The sequence below is a fragment of the Toxorhynchites rutilus genome, chromosome 1 (genome assembly GCF_029784135.1).
Source record: "Toxorhynchites rutilus septentrionalis strain SRP chromosome 1, ASM2978413v1, whole genome shotgun sequence".
NCBI lineage: Eukaryota > Metazoa > Arthropoda > Insecta > Diptera > Culicidae > Toxorhynchites > Toxorhynchites rutilus.
The window spans coordinates 112,533,535-112,552,906 of NC_073744.1; the positions used below are offsets into that span (position 1 = coordinate 112,533,535).

A 19,372-nucleotide genomic window follows, 5' to 3' on the forward strand; every position below is an offset into this window, starting at 1 on the left:
CATAATCATCATTACACCAAAAACTCGAACACGTTCCTAAATTCATAGAAGCTCGCCCCAACAAATGTTTAAAACTATAATTGATTACTTCGTATATTATTTTAGAATGTATCTAAATTTGTATAGATGCAGCAATGATGTGGTTCAACAATACAGAAGCACTCTCCACTAAACTGCATGAAAATTGAAGCGGTACCTTCACTGAACAAACTTGCACCACTGTGTGCGATATCTACCTTTCATTCTTCTTTTGAATCGAACAAAACAGCTGGTTTTGACATCAGCAATTCGAAAGACTGCTGTCTGCTAGCTAGAGCGAGACTGTGACTTGAATAATGATGAACATGGTTCAAATTATAGAGGCTTTTAAATTTCTCAGTTCAATCGAAATTGACCTTCAAAAAGTCCAATTTGGAAAACTAAACTAAATTTTCGACCTTGAGTAAAGCCATTTGGAATACTTCGCTACCGTCTGGTCGCTAGCTGTATGACTGATGAAACGTGAATCGCGAATAGTTTGTTTATGCTCAATAGATTCAAAACGGGCGGAGCTTAAATTGCAATACGCTATCCATCCACATTGTCCCTAGAACGAACGCTGCATTTTCTATTGCTATATCATAGAAACGTGTCCTGTTTTCTGATTTGGCACCAATACTGGAAAACGAGAACTACGTGAAAAATAAAAATTAGTTCCGATGACCCTGAAAAGGGTGGCTTTCGTGGATTCGTAGAAGCAGTTCTAGAAGTAACGAGTTATTCTTGCCCTTGCGAGAACAATACACAAACAGGTCGTCTGTCGTAATTTGTTTCTTCATAAAAATGCACGCATTTAACTGAGTACTTATCGCGAACGCTATCCCGACGATTTTTTTCACATTTGGCACACTCGGTTCCACCGTTATTCCATATTTCCTAATCAATTCAATATATCTTAACCCAAAGATTATATACAACAAAAATAGCGAAACATGTAATTATCAAGAAACATGATTCATTATGTTCATCATACTCCAAGAAATCTTCCGTGCATCGCCATTCAACAAGCACCAAACAAGCATCCAACAGAGAACGCACATAAAAATGAAACATCGCGAGAATGAGTTTTTATGAGAAATCGTTTCTCGAATTCTCGGTCAAAAACGACAACAGAGCTAGGAGATTGTTGCATCGGAACGGGGCCGATACGCACGAGAGCAAACACGAATGGCAACAAAAACTAGCGAAGGTACGCTATTCATACGTACAGGGTATGAACAAATTAATAATTTCGCGCAACGAGAACAAACAACACACACAAAGCCAAACACTTGAAGCGAATTAATATACACACACCTGTAATAAATTGGCACTCGTCTCAAATTAAACCAGGGATGTCGAGTCGGAGAAAAATTTCCCGACTCCGACTCTGAATCCGACTCCTACAATTATTAGCACCGACTCCGACTCCGATTCCTGTTGAAAAAAAAAAATAATTCGAATTCAGGTTTTTCAATGAAACAGTTTATTCACGATTTTCTCCGATTAGATAAAAAATAAACATTAAAATTTAGAATGCTTGTAAAACCCATTTTTTTTCAGCCAAATCTTCCTTCATGGAGGCTCGATGATCTGACTTTACATTTTTAAAGCGGAGAACAACCTTTCTACGCTGACTTGATTGGTGGCATGGCAGTAATCGTTCGTACAACATCCACGAAGAAATCAGTGACACTGGAATCACTTCATGTACTATCATCTTGCACGATCCGTCATATTTTTCAATCTCTGGCAAACAAGCTTGGATTTCAGTTCGAAAGATATTCAGCGTCGAGTTTCCTTCTTTTTCCTTTCTCTGATGCGACGTTGATTTGCTTCCATGTTATTCAGGTAAGCATAGAAATCTGTGCTATCTGATGAAGATGAAGATCCAGGATTATCGCTGCAAGATTTACCGACAGGTTCAGGTTCAGGTTCAATGTTCTCATTTATCTCCAGAAATGAAAGGATATTATAGATACCGGAACGGGCGTATCCGACGGACTCACAGTACCTGACGATGTCCATTTTCTTCACAACGAGATGGCCCAGTACACACAAACTCTGGAACGTAGTTGCTTTACTGTTTACGTCAAAATTTTCTTAGTTATCACCAGGTGTTAAAGTGAACGCATGAAAAATTGGTAAAATTTGTCTAATTTTTTATGCGAGCGTTCTGATTTCGCAGATACAATCACACGTTTGTCTTGTATGAATAAAATTAACGCATCACAACAAGACCCAAAATATTATTCAATTGTTGTATGTCTGCAGAGGGTCAAGAAGTGGTGATATTCGAGTGGTGATAGAATTAATAACGAATCACGATGTTGATGTTTTTTTTACTTTCGCGTTTTGGAAAATGGAAAAATGTTTCCAAATTGAATGATCTCATGCTCTTCACATTGTTCGTAAGCTGAATTATGACATTATTCTTCCTTGCAGACTCCAAATTGCTAGAGAATCTGATGGACCCTGGTGGGGTGTATCATTAAAGTGGATAATCTGGCTGTTCAACGGTGTTTTTACAAAGCATTTTTCCTAATTAGTTCGCATTATTAACCATGATAGTAATGAATTTATTTTGCTCAATATTCGGATTTTATTAGGTCATTTTACTGGAAGTCGAAGTCGGAGTCGGTAATTTTGGTTCAACTCCGACTCCGACTCCTCGACCCCGAATCCGACTCCATAGCCCTGAATTAAACGAACGATGCTGGTTAGCTTGATTTCCCCTACACAATTTGGCGGAAAATATTATGATTATGCCTGCTTTGTCACGTCCACAGCTCGAAGGAAAACGAAGATAACACAAAACAAGCGATGGTCGCTGCTTTGGTTATGAAAGGAGACTGAAAATACTCCTGCTCCAGTTCATTCTTCTCTAGCCCTTAGAAGGGCCCTTGTGGACAAACTTAATCCAAACTCCACCAGTCTTGAGAAAGACAATTCAGTCTCACTCTACGCTCGACCAGCAACTATGTTGCTTCGATGACCATCAAACGAGGTTCTTAAACATTTTCCTCATAGGAGATGCAATATGTTTACGCTAGCGACAGCGTACTTACTGCGCAAGAGTTACGTCGCAAGTATTCGCATTTCGTTATTACCCTTTGTTGTTTACGTCATCGCGGCTGCATAAGTTGCCCATTATTGGCAGCACGGTCAGGTCACACAAATGGACAGAGCAAATGTGTGGGAAAATGGAAATGCTTCAAATTTTTATCAATTTAAACCATCTACAGATTAGGGGATTGTAATGTATAGCATTTCAAACAAATATTAGGGAAATTCCGATTCGATTGGTATGCAAATTGTCAACATCCATTCGCAGCAAAACTAGCTATTAATGTTAACTTTATTTCATAATTTCATAACGTCACCTGTTTTCAGATTTTGCACCCTTAATGAATTATTTTCAACATGCACAAATGTTTCGAGGTTTTTTTTCAAAACAATGGTAGATAATTTCATGAAATCAGAATATCTGACGAATTACAGAAATAATAACGAGATTAAGTTTAAGGAACAACATTACCCTGTATGATGTGTATGTACAAGTAGCCGCAAAGTAATTGTTGAAGAAATACGTTTCAGAGTGTAATATTACTCAATAGATAATTTTGAATTCAATTCAATCAATCAATCAAAACTCAATTAGATTTTTTATAACATTTACTGGTCAGATTCAAAATAGAATCAAAATTAATTGTGAAATTATACTAAATATATCTATAATTGAATCAAATAACATCCCCATTAAAAAATTCAACAATTCATCCACTGTTGATATGGTTTCCTCGTTTGGTGATTTTGCAAATTTTGTTCGTGTGCAAAAACTGCAACTCTATGATCAGAAAGAGAAAACAAACATGTATTCGGTGAGTAGAATTTTAAGGCTGCCTGAAAGATGACGAAAGATGGCGAGAGATTGTAGAACAAAATAATGTCAAATTTCAAAAATCGACCATGTACATTTTGTTTATTGACCCAAAAAAAATGGCCTGTGCAAAGTTTCAGCTCAATCGGATTTGATTTAGGAGTGCCTCAAAGCACCCAAAGTTTTGATTTTTTAATCCTCGAAAACCTTCCAAGGAGGGATTAAAGGAAATTTGGAAAGGTATTTTTTTTCGATGCTAATTTACTTAAAAATGCATGAAACGTCGAGATTTTTGACCGAAAATCAACCTTCTGGGAATTAACCTGAGTGGCATTGAAGGTATGGAAAAAATAATTATCGAATTTAAAGAACCGACACGTTTTGTGTATTGGCCCAAAAAATGACCTGTGCAAAATTTCAGCTTAATCGGACATGATTTGGGGGTGTCTCAAAGCACTCAAAGCTCAAAATCATTCTAAATTCTGAGCAACCATCTATTTGATTATTTGGAATGAAATGTACGGCCTGTGCCATTTCTCAAGTTAGATTCGTGTAAGAATCAGTAGTACAGTATTTTATTACGTCAATTGTTGATGTTCCATTTGAAGGTAACCGGTGATGCATTTTTGTGACAGCTTTTGCGAATTGAAGTTTGTATTTTTTCTTTGGAACGACAAATAGGCGAGATAAAAACACTCCGTGAATCGAATTGGTGGTATGTTTACATAAATTTGAGCTTTGATCAGTTTTTTGACGATATCCAACTTAAATGTTATAGGAAGTGACCACTTCCGTATCAAGACCTACGTGACCATCAACCAGAAAGTGGCACCAGAAAGTTTGGCATCAAAAATAACATTTTCTTTTTTTTCAGTTTCTTTAAACTAACTTTCAATTGCAAACTAAGACATTTGTACGTAATTTTGGAGCGTCGTTCTAGTATAGTAGTGCCTTAATTTTAAAAAGAGATTCGGCATTCGTAAGCTCCAAATATTGTTTGTGACGGAAAGTCTTCAACCGATTATCGCGTAATGAATAATTTCAACCAAGTATATAAAAAAACATTAACTCATTCGGAGAAAAAAAAAACTGTTGCAGAAATCACTACCGACAAAACCGAATAACTTTCATATCGTGTTCCTATTTTACTGATACTCTTAAACTGTCATTCATAATACGTAATTGGAAGCTCCCGTGGCCGAGTGGTTAGCGTCACACATTATCATGCCGGGGGTTCGGGTTCGATTCTCGTTCTGGCCGGGAGATTTTTCGTCAAAGAAATTTCTTCCGATTTGCACTGTGGTCACGCGTATTCTAGAGCTTGCCACTCAGAATACATTCAAGGCGTGTTACTTGGCATAGAAATCTCAACTAAGTACTTATAAAAATGACGCAAGTAATACTACGTTGAGACGGCAAAAGTTCCACTGGGAACGTTAAAGTCATTCAAGAAGAAATTGGAAGTTCGAATAATGTTAGATGATTGAAAGATCTGTCACTTCCACTGTACTACCGAAGTTCTGCTGGTTCCAAAATCAGTTTGTTCCGGAAGTTTGTCAGTTTTTGACAACAAAAAAAACTATAACCTAAACCCGTTTTATTAATATGATGGATAGCTGCACTGCGCACCAGCTTTATTAATATTTTTACTAATATGAGCTTTTTCTACAAATGCCGAATGTAGTATCTATTGTTCAACAAATGGACCAGGGAATAATTCGAAGTATAAAACTAATCTACCGAAAAAAATTAGAAACGACAATCATGTAAAATTCAGAAACACTGAACAAGTCACTAAAAACGTTGAAAGATGTATTATTTTGGATTTTTTTTACTATTCGAGTTTTAGCATCACTTTAATTTTAACCCCAATCACTGAATCTTGAAAGCGAATAGGTGTGGTGCAGTTAATAAATACTCTGTCAAGCTTGTTTATGATTCCTGCTCCTGACACTCGAATAGATGTATCGGAATTCAAGGTAGAAAAAAAATGTCACAGTGTCACATGTTATCAGTCTAGAAAGGTATCTAATATACGGGCAATTAGAAAGGAATGAAGATGATTTTAAGGAAGTTGAAGAAGTGAGTGAATGCATACATATTTCAACAGGAAGTAACAACTCTGAAATATGTGACCAAATAACATCAGCATACTCATATATTAATACCGTTCTGAATCATATTTCGGACGCTTAAGGCATATGATGCAGAAAATAGATCTCAACTTTATGCTCAGGTATTATTTGGTTGATATTTTTAATAAATTAGTTCAATATGCCTTTAAGCTTTCTACTTTGGTACCTATTTGATTGAAAACATAAAAACATCATCGAATAAAACGCTTTTCAAATCAAGCGAAAAAGAATCAAACTTCGTACACCATTTATAAAAAAAATCAAATTTCGGACACCTTATTTTGTAATTTTTTGAACGAAAATTACATTACACTTGATTATATTTCATAGTCAACTGCGAAACACTTATCAAGCAATCACACTGACCTGATAACGATGATAAGAACAGATGAAACGAGAGAAATTTTAATATTGATGAAGGGGTGAATTCTACGTGCTCACGCTAAGTAAATGTCAAACACAAACAATAATGAGTGGATTTTGAATTTTGGATGGATTTTTTCCTACTATGTAATACTTCAAATGTAATTCTCAAATGAAGTGATAGTGAAACCTAGGGATTACTCTGAAGAAGCAATTGTGATATTAATTATATCATAGTTAGTTATATCATCAGTGCATTAAGCATTTCAAGATATTAGAACAAAGTGTCCGAAATATGATTCAGAACGGTACATATACTGTTTTAAAAATATATAAGGGAAAAGCTTCGCAACAATAATCTTGATATATTATGTTGCATTGTGTAATATGTAACATGTTGTATTACAGCTCATGTGATAAATAACGTAATAAATGTTTTTCTATATATTTTGCATGTCACAGGGAAAAATTGTTTGAATTATACATATTGGAGATACACATAGTTTTTTTTTTTATTCCAAAACTGTATCGAATATATCACCTCTCCATTATATCACGCGATTTTTTTTTCCGAGCGTGATATAATCGAAACGTTACTGTAGTAGTAATTGTTATAATGGTTTTTAGCATTAATTTCGATAGTAGCATTCAAATTTGTGCTACAGGAATGTTTACAAACAGATTAACATTGTATGTCTTGTCATAATAGCAAAGGGAAATGCACTCCTTGAAATTTCACCTTGCGTTGGAAGAACATCTCCCGCATAGTTATGCTACAGGTGGTTTTAACTAATACCTCTTGAAGCTAGAACAAGTATTTGTTAGCTAAAATAAGAGCGTATTATAGCAGCCAGTCAATACTCATTATGACAAGCATGTATTTCGCCTGGGATGCGCCTCGCCGTTTTTATCGATAAAATACGACGGAACGACGGGCCCTCTCGAACCGGGCACAGACAGAGTTTTCTTCTCTTGCGCTCTGTTTATGGCTTTTGCCGGGCTTGCTCACCTTTTCCGGTTCGTCTCTATGTACAACTCTGGGGTTCAGTCCGAATCGATCAAAACCATGCCAGCAGAAACCAGAAAACAGCCCAACAGCTCAACTGACAGTGAGGGCAAAGTAAACAATCGACCATCCGCCGCCATCGCCACCGATATTTTCACTGATAAGTATACACACTTTTCTTCCTTCTCGTTTTACACATAGCGTCGATGAGTTTTCCGCTTTTCTCATACACATACTTATATACCGACTCCACATGATCGGGCCACATTGTTCCGTAGTGGTAGTGAACGCCGGCTGCTGGAATTCGCTCAATTTTTCATGTTAACCGGGGTGTAGTAAGCGAAAGTTGTTATCGTCGTTTACAGTCGCTGCATCGATGTTGAATTATCACAGTGGAAAATCAGAGTATCGTTTCACCCTTTTATTTATTTTGCACTATCAGTGGAAGATTTTCGTACGTTTTCAGATTTTTTTTCAATGTTAAATTGTGGAAAAAATAATAATAATTTTTTTTGGCTTTTCCTTTCCTGCAAATAATGCTTTATGTTTATGATTTGAATTTAAATGTGTGAATGAAAATTGAACAACGTGAACTGAAATACAGTATAATCCGTTTACTGTGGATCAATTTCATCCCAAATCAGCTGGCCGCTGACCAGACCTTCTCGGTTTTTTTTTAAACTTGGTACTTATGATGGAAACTTCCAAAAATAACATCTTTCATTTTAATTTGACAAATTTTAAGAACGACTGAATTTTCAAAAGAGCGTATTCAAAATCATTGATCTTTCTTTCAAAAAATCGTTCCTCTAAATCCAGATGTCCCATTGAGATATGATGTTTGACAAAGTTGTTGGGAAATTAATGAATAGTTCATATAACATTAACAAAAATAACATTTCAAATATACTGTTAAAAATTCTCACTCGAAAATTAAATTTGATATTAAAATCTTTTATATCTCAAAACACCCCCTCTTCGATATTTTTTGTATACTTCTATTGAAAACTCTTTCCTATTTAACAAAGTTTGACGTACAGTGGTGCCGTGGTAAACTCAACAAAATGGAGATATCAATCTTCGAAAATTTACGAAATTCAATACTTTGTGAAATCGTAACCGTTTGAGAAAAGTAACATAAATTTGGAATTTACATGCGGTTCCACAGGAGAAACTATATATAACATTTTATACTAGGACTAAGGCTCTAACTTTTATATTTCAACCTCTACATGAATTTTATGAAATTTCGATACATTGCGAAATCGTTGCCATTGCCAGAAAAGTAATAAAACATTGGATGTGAAATTTCTGTACGATGTTGGAACCTTAGTCACACTGTCCAGCAGCAGTATACATTCTCTATCATTTCACAAACACACTATTCATTTTCAAACACATAAAATTGGTTATATCTTATATATTAGTATTAGTTTTATTGGAACAGCTAGTCATAGGATAGCACTTTTTATACAGTGGATCATGTAGAATCACCTTTAGATTAATTTTTTGTTATTACTTTTCTTTAATGGTTACAATTTCGTAAAGCGTTGATTTTAAAAAATATATATCTCCATTATGATTAATCCGACATGGCACCACTGTACGTCGAACTTTGTTAAATTGAAAATGATTCTATAACAAAATATATAAAAAAAAATCGACGGGGCATGTTTTGACAAGTTTTCAATACTGAATTCAAATTTTGAGTTTTTGAACGGTGTATTTGAAATGGTATTTTTCCTAAATAGGCAATTGATTTTCCAACATTTTCGATAAATGATTTCTCGCAAAAATGTAATGATCACGCTCTTATAGAAAATCAGTCGTAGTTAAAATTGATCATCTAACAATAAAAACTGTGGAAATTCCGTCCTACCTTGAGAAGTTAAAAGTGTTTTCTACTGTAGTTTAAGTCTCTTCTTCTGTATTTCTTCAGCTTAGCACGAAATACGTTTGGAGTGCGAAGTACCACCGAAAGCTCTTAAAACCTGACGAAACTGTCGAAATCTATCGAGACTATAATAATAATATATAGCACACGCGAGAACCAGTTGTCAAAAGCAGCTGACTTGAAACACGCAACACTTTGACGCCACTTCAACCAGGAAACAATGCTTGAATTCACGAAAATTTAATGATCGATTGGAAAAAGTCATCAATAAGTCCAATCATACCCCTGAATTTACAACTGTTTCTTGTTAGAAATGTTATAAAATTCAATATGCCTCAAAATGCATAAAATCAACAAAATGTACATGTCATGCATAACATTTGATCTCTAGCCAGACGGCATGGAGGTCGACCATCGAACAAAATTGCACCACTGTTCGCGTTTCCTTCCACTATTCCTATGTATCGTGCTAAACCTTTGTAATACTTTTCAGCATCAGGGAAAAATGTTGTTTGCTTGCTAGAGAGTGTGATTTGCATGGGTTATTTATGCTCTGTTAAGAACAGGCGGAGCTTACATTGCAATATTTCCTCTCTTCGCGATGCCCATAGAAGGAACGCTGCATTTGATTCGCAGTGGTATGAATATTGTATCTCACGAATGCTTTAGTTGCGCCATATTGGTAGCACGGGTTGGTAAGCAAACAAATGGGTTTGACGAATGGGAATGCTTCCAATTTTCGTTAATTCGAATCGTTTGCGGATTGGAGAATTATTATGTATAGCACATGAAAAAAAATCTTAGAAAATTTCCGTTCCGATTGGTGTGCAAATTATTAACAATCATACGTAGCGAAAGTAGTTCCAACCATTATCTGTATTTTATAAATCGTGATCTGTTTTTTAATTTGGCACCCTTACTGAAAGACGTAGTCTTACACAAAAAAACGTAGACGGTCCCGTAAAAATCGACTGTTTTGGTGTGAAATCGCTCTATATTTTGTGTCTACATGATAGTACCGCACCTGTTGAAAGGATTTTTTTCTGTCATGAAAAATATGTGGACGACGCAAAAAACACGACTCATTACTGAAACCATAGAAGTTCTAATAACTTGCGAACAGAACTCTGATCTGTAAAACAAAATAACATGGCCAACACGAATTTTCCAGGTCATTAACCGAAATGGCGAGGTTACCAATTATTGACATGTAAATCTGCCGATTATTTTGATTTTTTCATTGATAATACTTACGAATTTTGAAATGGTCTTATAAAAACTGGACAGCTAAAATTATCATGTTTAAGCCCAATAAATAAACAAACGACTCTTTCGAACGAAATTGACGACAAATATACTTTATTCTAAGTATTCCACAATGCATGAAAATATCTTGTTGAAATGCTAACTGTCTGTGTTACAACGAAATATATTAAAGGTGGATTGATAGAAGTTGGACAGAGGGTATATACAGGGTTTTCCATTTCGGGCTTCCGAAAGTATACAGCCCTGCGCTGACAACCGTTTGACATAGCTGTCAACCAAAGCGTCATATTGTTAGTTGAATGTCTATAAAAATGATGAAATGCAAATGTTTTTCGAGCATTATGGACGGATTTTGGTTGTCATGAACGGCCTACAGAGCACACAATCGCTAATGTAGTAAATTCGAACAAACTGGATCCGTAGCGGATATTGTGAAACCTGTGCATCATCGTAATGTGCGTTCGGCCGAAAATATTGCTGCTGTTGCTGCCAGTGTGGAGGATGACCCGAATGTTTCGATTCCACGGCGTGCTCAGCAATTGGGCTTGTCAAACAGATCATTGTGGCGAATTTAGCATTTGGACTTGCACCTACATCCATATAAAGTCCAACTGGTACAAAAATTAGAGCGTGGTGACCATTGAATGCGTCGGGCATACGTCGATTGGGTGAACGAACAACAGCAGCAAAATGCTGAATTTTCGCATCAAATTTTCTTCAGCGATGAGGCACATTTCGAGCTCGGAGGCTATGTGAACACCCAAAATTTCCGTATATGGGGCTCAGAAAATCCACACGTGATTGTTGAGAGGCTATTGCATCCGCCAAAAGTCACTGTTTGGTGCGCATTATGGTCTGGTGGAGTCATCAGGCCGTATTTCTTTGAAAATGAGGACGGCGAGACGGTAACTGTAAATGGTGAGCGCTATGGCCGCATGTTAACCGATTTTTTTGCCACAAATTGAAGATATGGATACGGATGACATGTGGTTTCAGCAGGACGGCGCCACGTGCCACACCACACGACCGAACATGGCCATATTGCGAACGAAATTTGAGGGACGCACAATTTCGCGTTTTGGTGAGGCCAATTGGCCGTCCAGTTCATGCGATTTGAACCCGCTAGACTTTTTTTGTGGGGTTATGCGAAAGACCGTGTCTATGTCAACTCTCCGCAAACTCTTGAACATTTGAAAGACAACATTCGTGAAGTTATGACCGAGATACCGCCTCATATGTGCCGAAAAGTCATCGAAAAAAATGTTGATGCCAAATGTCTTAAAATGGCATGAAACGTCGAGATCTAGTGTCATTCCGAAATTTTTTTTGTCAGAAATCGGCACTCTGGGACTTAGTTTTTTATCGGCATGCGAAACGAAAAGTATGGTTTAGGGTGCCAATAAAAATAGTTATCTCGATTTTTCATTCGGAAAAAATTGCTACGAAATGTTGATTTGCACAATAATATACCATATGCAAAATATTATCTCATTCGGACTTCATTTACTGCTGTCGCAGACGTTAAAATTTGAGTTTTTTGAAAAACGAAAAATCACCGAAAATCGAGGTTTTGAAAAAAAATTGGATGCCATTATGCATTACTCGTCGTGAATTACAGTTATCTCGATAAAAATTTTTGTTAAAAAAATGTTGTTATTGGCACTTGGTCGTTTTTCCGTCTGAAAAGTTGATTTTTGAAAAAAAAATATTGAGATAACTGTAAATCTCGACGAGTAATGCAATTTTAAGATATTTGTCATCCAAATCCAAGTACCAGAGTACCGATTTCTGACACAAAAAAAAAATTCGGGATGACACTAGATCTCGACGCTTCATGCCATTTTAAGACATTTGGCATCAATTTTTTTTGAAAACCCCGATTTCCTTTACATTTATGGGTGATTTTTCGATTTTCAAAAAAACTCAAACTTTGACCGCTTTGCGCCAATCTCCCTTATGTCCGATTGAGATGAAATTTGGCATAGGGTGTTTTTTCGAGGTGGTGAACATTTTGCATAGGGTAACTTTTTTTAAATTTTAGGGTCGATTTTTTCCCATACATTCATTGGCACCCTAGTATATATATTGGGTTGAGGAAAAAGTTATCCATTATTTTCTCGTTGGCTGGCTTTTGTGATCAATATCTCGCGTGGTATCGATCATACAATTTCAAGTTTAGGCTCGTTGTAAAAGTGATACTTCACACTCACAAAAATTCTTTCGTTGTGTTTTGTTTGCTTCATTCAGTTGTGATTTACAGGGTGTTAACAATGGAGGTCAACAAAGAGAAAATTCGGTACATTTTACACTTTTTATTTTATAAAAACGAAAATGCAAGCCAACTCAATCGGATTTAAGGGAGAGTGTGGCAAAGCGATCAAAGTTTGAGTTTTTTGAAAATCGAAAAATCACCCAAGCTCGGGGTTTTTGAAAAAAAAAATTTGATGCCAAATGTCTTAAAATGGCATGAAACGTCGAGATCTAGTGTCATTCCGAAATTTTTTTTGTCAGAAATCGGCACTCTGGGACTTAGTTTTTTATCGGCATGCGAAACGAAAAGTATGGTTTAGGGTGCCAATAAAAATAGTTATCTCGATTTTTCATTCGGAAAAAATTGCTACGAAACGTTGATTTGCACAATAATATACCATATGCAAAATATTATCACATTCGGACTTCATTTACTGCTGTCGCAGACGTTAAAATTTGAGTTTTTTGAAAATCACCGAAAATCGAGGTTTTGAACAAAAATTGGATGCCATTATGCATTACTCGTCGTGAATTACAGTTATCTCGATAACATTTTTTGTTAAAAAAAATTTGTTTTTGGCACTTGGTCGTTTTTCCGTCTGAAAAATTGATTTTTGAAAAAAAAATATTGAGATAACTGTAAATCTCGACGAGTAATGCAATTTTAAGACATTTGTCATCCAAATCCAAGTCCCAGAGTACCGATTTCTGACACAAAAAAAAAATTCGGGATGACACTAGATCTCGACGCTTCATGCCATTTTAAGACATTTGGCATCAATTTTTTTTTTGAAACCCCGATTTCCTTTACTTTTATGGGTGATTTTTCGATTTTCAAAAAACTCAAACATTGACCGTAATCTCAAACTCAAACTTTGATGTAATCTTGGCACTAGGCGACTACAAGCTCCCGTTTTTGAGTTGGGTCTTCGATGAGGACATGAACGACTATTTACCATCTAACCGCATCTACGGAACAGGAACTGGCACTTACTGTACCGATGCTAAGCTTGGGATTAACTCAAGTGAATTCGCTTCCAAATTCGAACGGCAGACTTCTCGATTTGGCGCTATAAGTGAACCGGACATTGCGAACCTTCAAGAGCCTACAGTCCCTTTATTGGCAGCCGATGAACATCACAAGCCGTTTGTTTTAAAAATGGACGCCATCTACAGTCCGGCCAACTTCTCTGACTATGCGTCTCTTCCATCTGTATTGAATTTCAGGTTGTGTAACTTTGACTCGTTGAACAATATACTGTCCTCTATTGATTGGCTTCAACTCCTGGACGGAGGCTCGGTTGAAATTATAGCTGAACGTTTCTACGACAAATTGTATGAAATTCTTTACGCGCAAACTCCCCTCCAACGACGAGTAGTAAAGCCAATTCCGACGCAACCTTGGTGGACCTCTGATTTACGCAACTTTTGGAACGTACTTCGGAAGGCACGCAAACGCTATTTGAGCACAAGATCAACAGAAGATAAAAATAGTTTCAGATTAACGGAAACGAATTACAACGCATTGTTGAGGTCCAGGTACGGAGAATATATACAATTCAAGCAAATCTTAAGCGAAACCCATCGGCATTTTGGAAGTGCGTGAAATCGTATCGCTCAGGCAATCGCATCCCGGATACAATGGAGTTCGATGGAATCACTGCCAGCTCTCCTGGCGATGTCGCTAATCTGTTTGCGAATTTCTTCCAGACAGTGTACAACTCAACTTCATCGCCCCTGCACGCTGCAAGTTTCGATCGCATCCAGGAGCACAACCTGAATATGCCAACGCTGAATTTCTCTCCAGATGAAATCTTGAAAGCCTTGCATGATCTAGATGCATCAAAAGGGCCTGTAGTCGATGAAATTCCTCCATCTCTGCTGAAACTCTCATTCTGCAAATGATGATCTTCGACCTACTGCGCAACAACATTGACTGTCCCCAACTCTTAGAAAATGTTTCTATTCACGTCTCTTCACGGCAGTTAAGATTCACACAGCTAATCTCTGTACCTGTACACCGGGCCGGTTACGGCTTCAACAATCCATTGGACTCACGCCTATGAGCATTCAATGAAATCAGTGCACATTTTGATTTCATGACTAGCAACACTGCTCTTAAAAATAGTATTAAAATATTAGATAGAGTAGTCTGTGCGAGTTTTATCGAAGACGAAACAACAATAAATAAATAAAATGGTAAATGGACATACTTTGAAGATATCAGGTTGGGGGAAAAGTAATCCATTATTTTTGCGTGAAATGCAAATTTTTTTTTAATATGCTTCGTATTGTCCAATTGAGGTCAAATGTACACCGTTTTGTTGCCATTCTGAAGTTAGCTTCATAATGCCTCCCTCATAGAAGTATTGGTCCTTATTGACGAAAACCTCTAGCAATAGATTTTTATCTTCTTTTGGTCCTAATTTCGAATCAATTAGGAAGTTTTGCAATGCGAGAGAAATTTGGTAACCGCTTGTTGCCAGGTCCGGACTATACGGTGGATGCATTAAAACATCTCAATCAAGCTCCCGGAGTTGTGTGACCTTGTGTTGTTCTGATGGAACACAACACCTCTTCAGTTAGCCAATTCTGGACGTTTCTGTTCAATCGTTAGCTTCAAACGGTCCATTTGTTGACAATATAGATCTGAATTTAGTGTATTGGACTAAAAACTTGAAAAAAAAACAGGAAGTGGGTTATATCTATGGTATAACCGCAAGGGTGACGTAGGACTCTCGTTGATATAGAGATCATTTGTATGAAGTTGAATCTGAATTCATTCTGAATGAATGAATATTTGGAGAACTTCGAAAACGAGAGCGTTACGTTGGAGGAACAAGGTTTTATGCATCCAATATTGGATACGGAAATATCCTACTGATGGGGAAGAATAATCTTCAGAAGCTATCCTGTTGATTGCGATTGATTGAAAAACCACAAAACCAAATGTATTTGGTCACAGTGTTACATGGATAGAAAACATTCAATTAAACTCTTTCACATGAATATATTTTGAAAATTCCCAAAGGAACTGGCAGATTATTTTCAGTAACGATTAGATATTTCCACATTTTCCTCGATACTGGAAGCCCACCAGTGGTTAATGCCAACTCGATAACCACCTGTTAATAGCACTTGATTGAAACATATTTGGTAACAATGTTACATGGATAGAAAACATTCAATTAAATTCTTTCACATGAATATATTTTGAAAATTCCCAAAGGAACTGGCAGATTATTTTCAGTAACGATTAGATATTTCCACATTTTCCTCGATACTGGAAGCCCACCAGTGGTTAATGCCAACTCGATAACCACCTGTTAATAGCCGCGCGTGTATGTGTGTGTAGCGATGTCTTCCCAGGGAACCGTTTGTGGCATCACTCTCCTCCTGATAGATTCCCTTCTGGCCTAGGGCGCACAAACAGGCTCTTGGTGACACCGTTCATCCGCGCTTTCATGATAAACGAAGAGCTTCACCACAACAGCGACAACATGCTCCAATCGCTGTTCAATTAGAACTGAGTGGATTTCCGAGCGCCGCTCGCTTATATACCGATTGGTGATTTCAATAGCCTGTTTTGAAAGCAATTTTAAGACTATTGAAACAAGTTTTTGGATCAAAAAGTAACAAGTATATAACGCGTAGACATTTTATCTTTCGAATGAAGTGTTTATCATACCATTTCGTTCAGTTGTTTAGGAGCTATTAACGCTCAAAATCTCGGTCTCCGGCGTAACGCTTTCGTTTTCGAAACTTTGATTTTACACCCCGGTATAGAAATGAAAGACGTAGTCCTACGTCAAAATTTAAAAAAAAATTGCAAGTCTTTTATTGTTACAGTATCAACACCAAACACACCATTCACAATTTCAGCGGCCTGGCATTTTTGCCTTCATAAAAGAAAAATTGTAAAATGTACCGAAATTTCTCTTTGTTGATTTTCATTGTTAACAAGATATTACGCGATATATCGATCACTACAGCTTTTTCGGATTGATTTTTCCCCAACTCAATATAATTCTTTCATTTTTTAAACAAGCCCTTTTTATTTTTATGATAAGGAGTGATATTCACACTCCCAAATGGATGTTGAATATTCAATGCAAAAAAAAAAATCGCCAAACATCCACGAATGACGCTGTAAATTGAAACGATTCTGGCATCGAAAAAAAATCCGTGACAGAATCGGAGTACAGCATCAACACCAAATTATGGCAAAAATACAAAAGGTGGTGCTCATCCCTGTACCGGTGTGTGAAACCTGAAACCGCAGGCATGACGGATTTGTTTGGCACTGACGCCTTCGATTTGAGCCACAAATTTAAAATTCACTATCCGGCAAAAGAAAAAAAAACCATGCAATATATCAATTTTAATGTGATCAAATGTAGTCATTACACAATGTAGTATTACATAATTTTGATTGAACGAATATCTTCAACGCTTTAAAATAGGGGCTTGGCTCAAATGAAAAAAAAATACCACTGGCTACCAGAGAAAAAAAATCATTACTCAGGTCATGGTTGAGTGCTGGAGATGCGAAGGACGAACGTTGAATTCTAAGAAGGGCGTGCAAATGATGAACATCTTGGAGGGAGGAGGATTTTTGCTGAGGCTGTCAAAAGAGACAGAAAAAATATAACGCTGAAGTATTCTTCTTCCGCTTCGAATTAAAAACGTTTGAGCTTAAGAAACAAAACACGTAACACATCTCTCAGCGACCGGCGAAGTAATGTTGTATCTAATGGAAAGAGAGGGGGAGTTGATAGTATTGCGGCACGCGCGTGGCATAACTGTCACCTGCAGTCTCGCGTGTAGACTCTAGACTATCTCGGTAGGTACATAAAATTGTTTCTATATTATATATTGGCATACTAGCTCATCGGTTACTACTCCACAGTCACCGTCACCACTGAGGAAAGGATCAAATCAAGAAATTATACTGAAAACAAAAATCCTTGAAGGTATCGAATTGGTATCGTTGAACATACATTAAATTCACTTAAAGTTGTGTTGAGAGCGACCAACTAATTGACTGTGACTCATGCATTTTTAAATTGAAGGCCGACTATCCGACCCCGATTCAAACGTAATTATAGGGAACCAACAAGAACAGAGTTTCAATTATTGATATTGATTGATCGGTGGATGTAACGCGTGCCCTTGTAGAGAGTATTGTGTATATTTTGCAAATTCACCCAGATTCACATGTCAGATGTGATTGTTGAACGCGAGACACTCAGAGCAAATTCCCCTAAGTACAAGGTGCATTCCGAAAAAATAGGAAAAAAGAAAGTTGGTTTATTCGTTTAGCTAAAGACAAAATGTGATTCATGGTCAAATAATCATCCATAAAAGACAAATGAAAATTTTGCATAGGCAAAAAACACTCACATATGATAAAACGTGATGTTTTGCTTGTAAGCTTTTTACAAAATAAAAATTGTTCAGTTTTAGTTTTAGCATTGCAGTAAAGAATTCTTATCCAGTTCAAAATTGAAACATCAATGTTTGTGGTGCTTTGAATCGTGTCGATTTCAGGGAAAAAAAATCAATATTCCATATACAGCCATTCCATGTCAAACCGATATAGTGGTTCTCAGATTTTCGTCAAAAGTGGTAGTTCAGTTCTTTATAGCAAATTATGAGACCCGCATTTTTTATTTTTTTTTGTTAGGGTGACCATTTCCATTTTAGAGTGGTCCAAAAAAAAACATTTTTTTCGCATTTTTGCCAAAAATGACTTTTTCCAAAAATTCATAACTTTTGAACTACTAAACCGATTCAGATGATCGACATATCAAATTAAAGCCAATCACTTGGTCTTTTTTGGAAAAAAAATTATACCTGCAGAAAATTTGAATTCTGCTCTAGTTATCATTGATTGTGTTCGTTTTTTATTGGTTTCATAAGGCGCCAAAGTTTTTTTTTTTTCTGGAAAGCTGAGGATTTTTCACATAATATATTTCGGAACCAGTGAGGCTTTTTTTCGTTTTTGAGTTATGATTTTTCGAAGTTAACCGATGGTTCAAAAAATCATTTTCCCCTTTTTCCTACTTTTTTGAAAAAAAAGTCATTTTTGGCGAAAATGCGAAACAACGGTTTTTTTTGACCACCCTAACAAAAAAAAATAAAATAAAACAATACGGGTCTCATAATTTGCGATAAAGAACAGAACTACCACTTTTGACGAAAATCTTAGAGCTACTATATCGGTTTGGCATGAAATGGATGTATACATATGCATATAATATACATTTAATGCGACTTGCCGAGGCACCATTCAGTGTCGCATTGGAGGCGGTTTTGACCTGTAATTGAACATTGGCGATGAGCGTGGTACGTCTGGCGGTGACTTTCAATGTGGGGCCACAATTTGGGCCCAATGTCCAATTAAACGTGTCGCATTACAGGTCTGCCCAATTAGCTAAATGTTGCATTAAATGTAACTTACTGTACACTTCATATTGAATGCAAATAATGACGACACCATATTTTGTTTACCAATGCAAATATACTCTACTCCACCTTATATGTACCTCGTTGCACCG

General features: G+C 36.6%; 2 protein-coding genes across 6 annotated transcripts in view; one reads left to right on the forward strand and one right to left on the reverse strand.

Annotated features, from left to right (window-relative positions):
• The window catches only part of LOC129763019 (inhibin beta chain-like), a 108,406-nt gene extending 100,897 nt beyond the window's left edge, over window positions 1-7,509 (reverse strand). Inside the window, exons 1-2 of the mRNA XM_055761726.1 lie at window positions 7,406-7,509; window positions 1,336-1,455 (exon numbers count right to left, since the gene is read on the reverse strand). The gene's annotated coding sequence lies outside the window, so the exon portion shown is untranslated. The remainder of the gene's footprint in view (window positions 1-1,335; window positions 1,456-7,405) is intronic.
• The window catches only part of LOC129763015 (acetylcholinesterase), a 92,511-nt gene that overhangs the window by 40,605 nt on the left and 32,534 nt on the right, over window positions 1-19,372 (forward strand). The gene's annotated exons all lie outside the window — the stretch shown is intronic.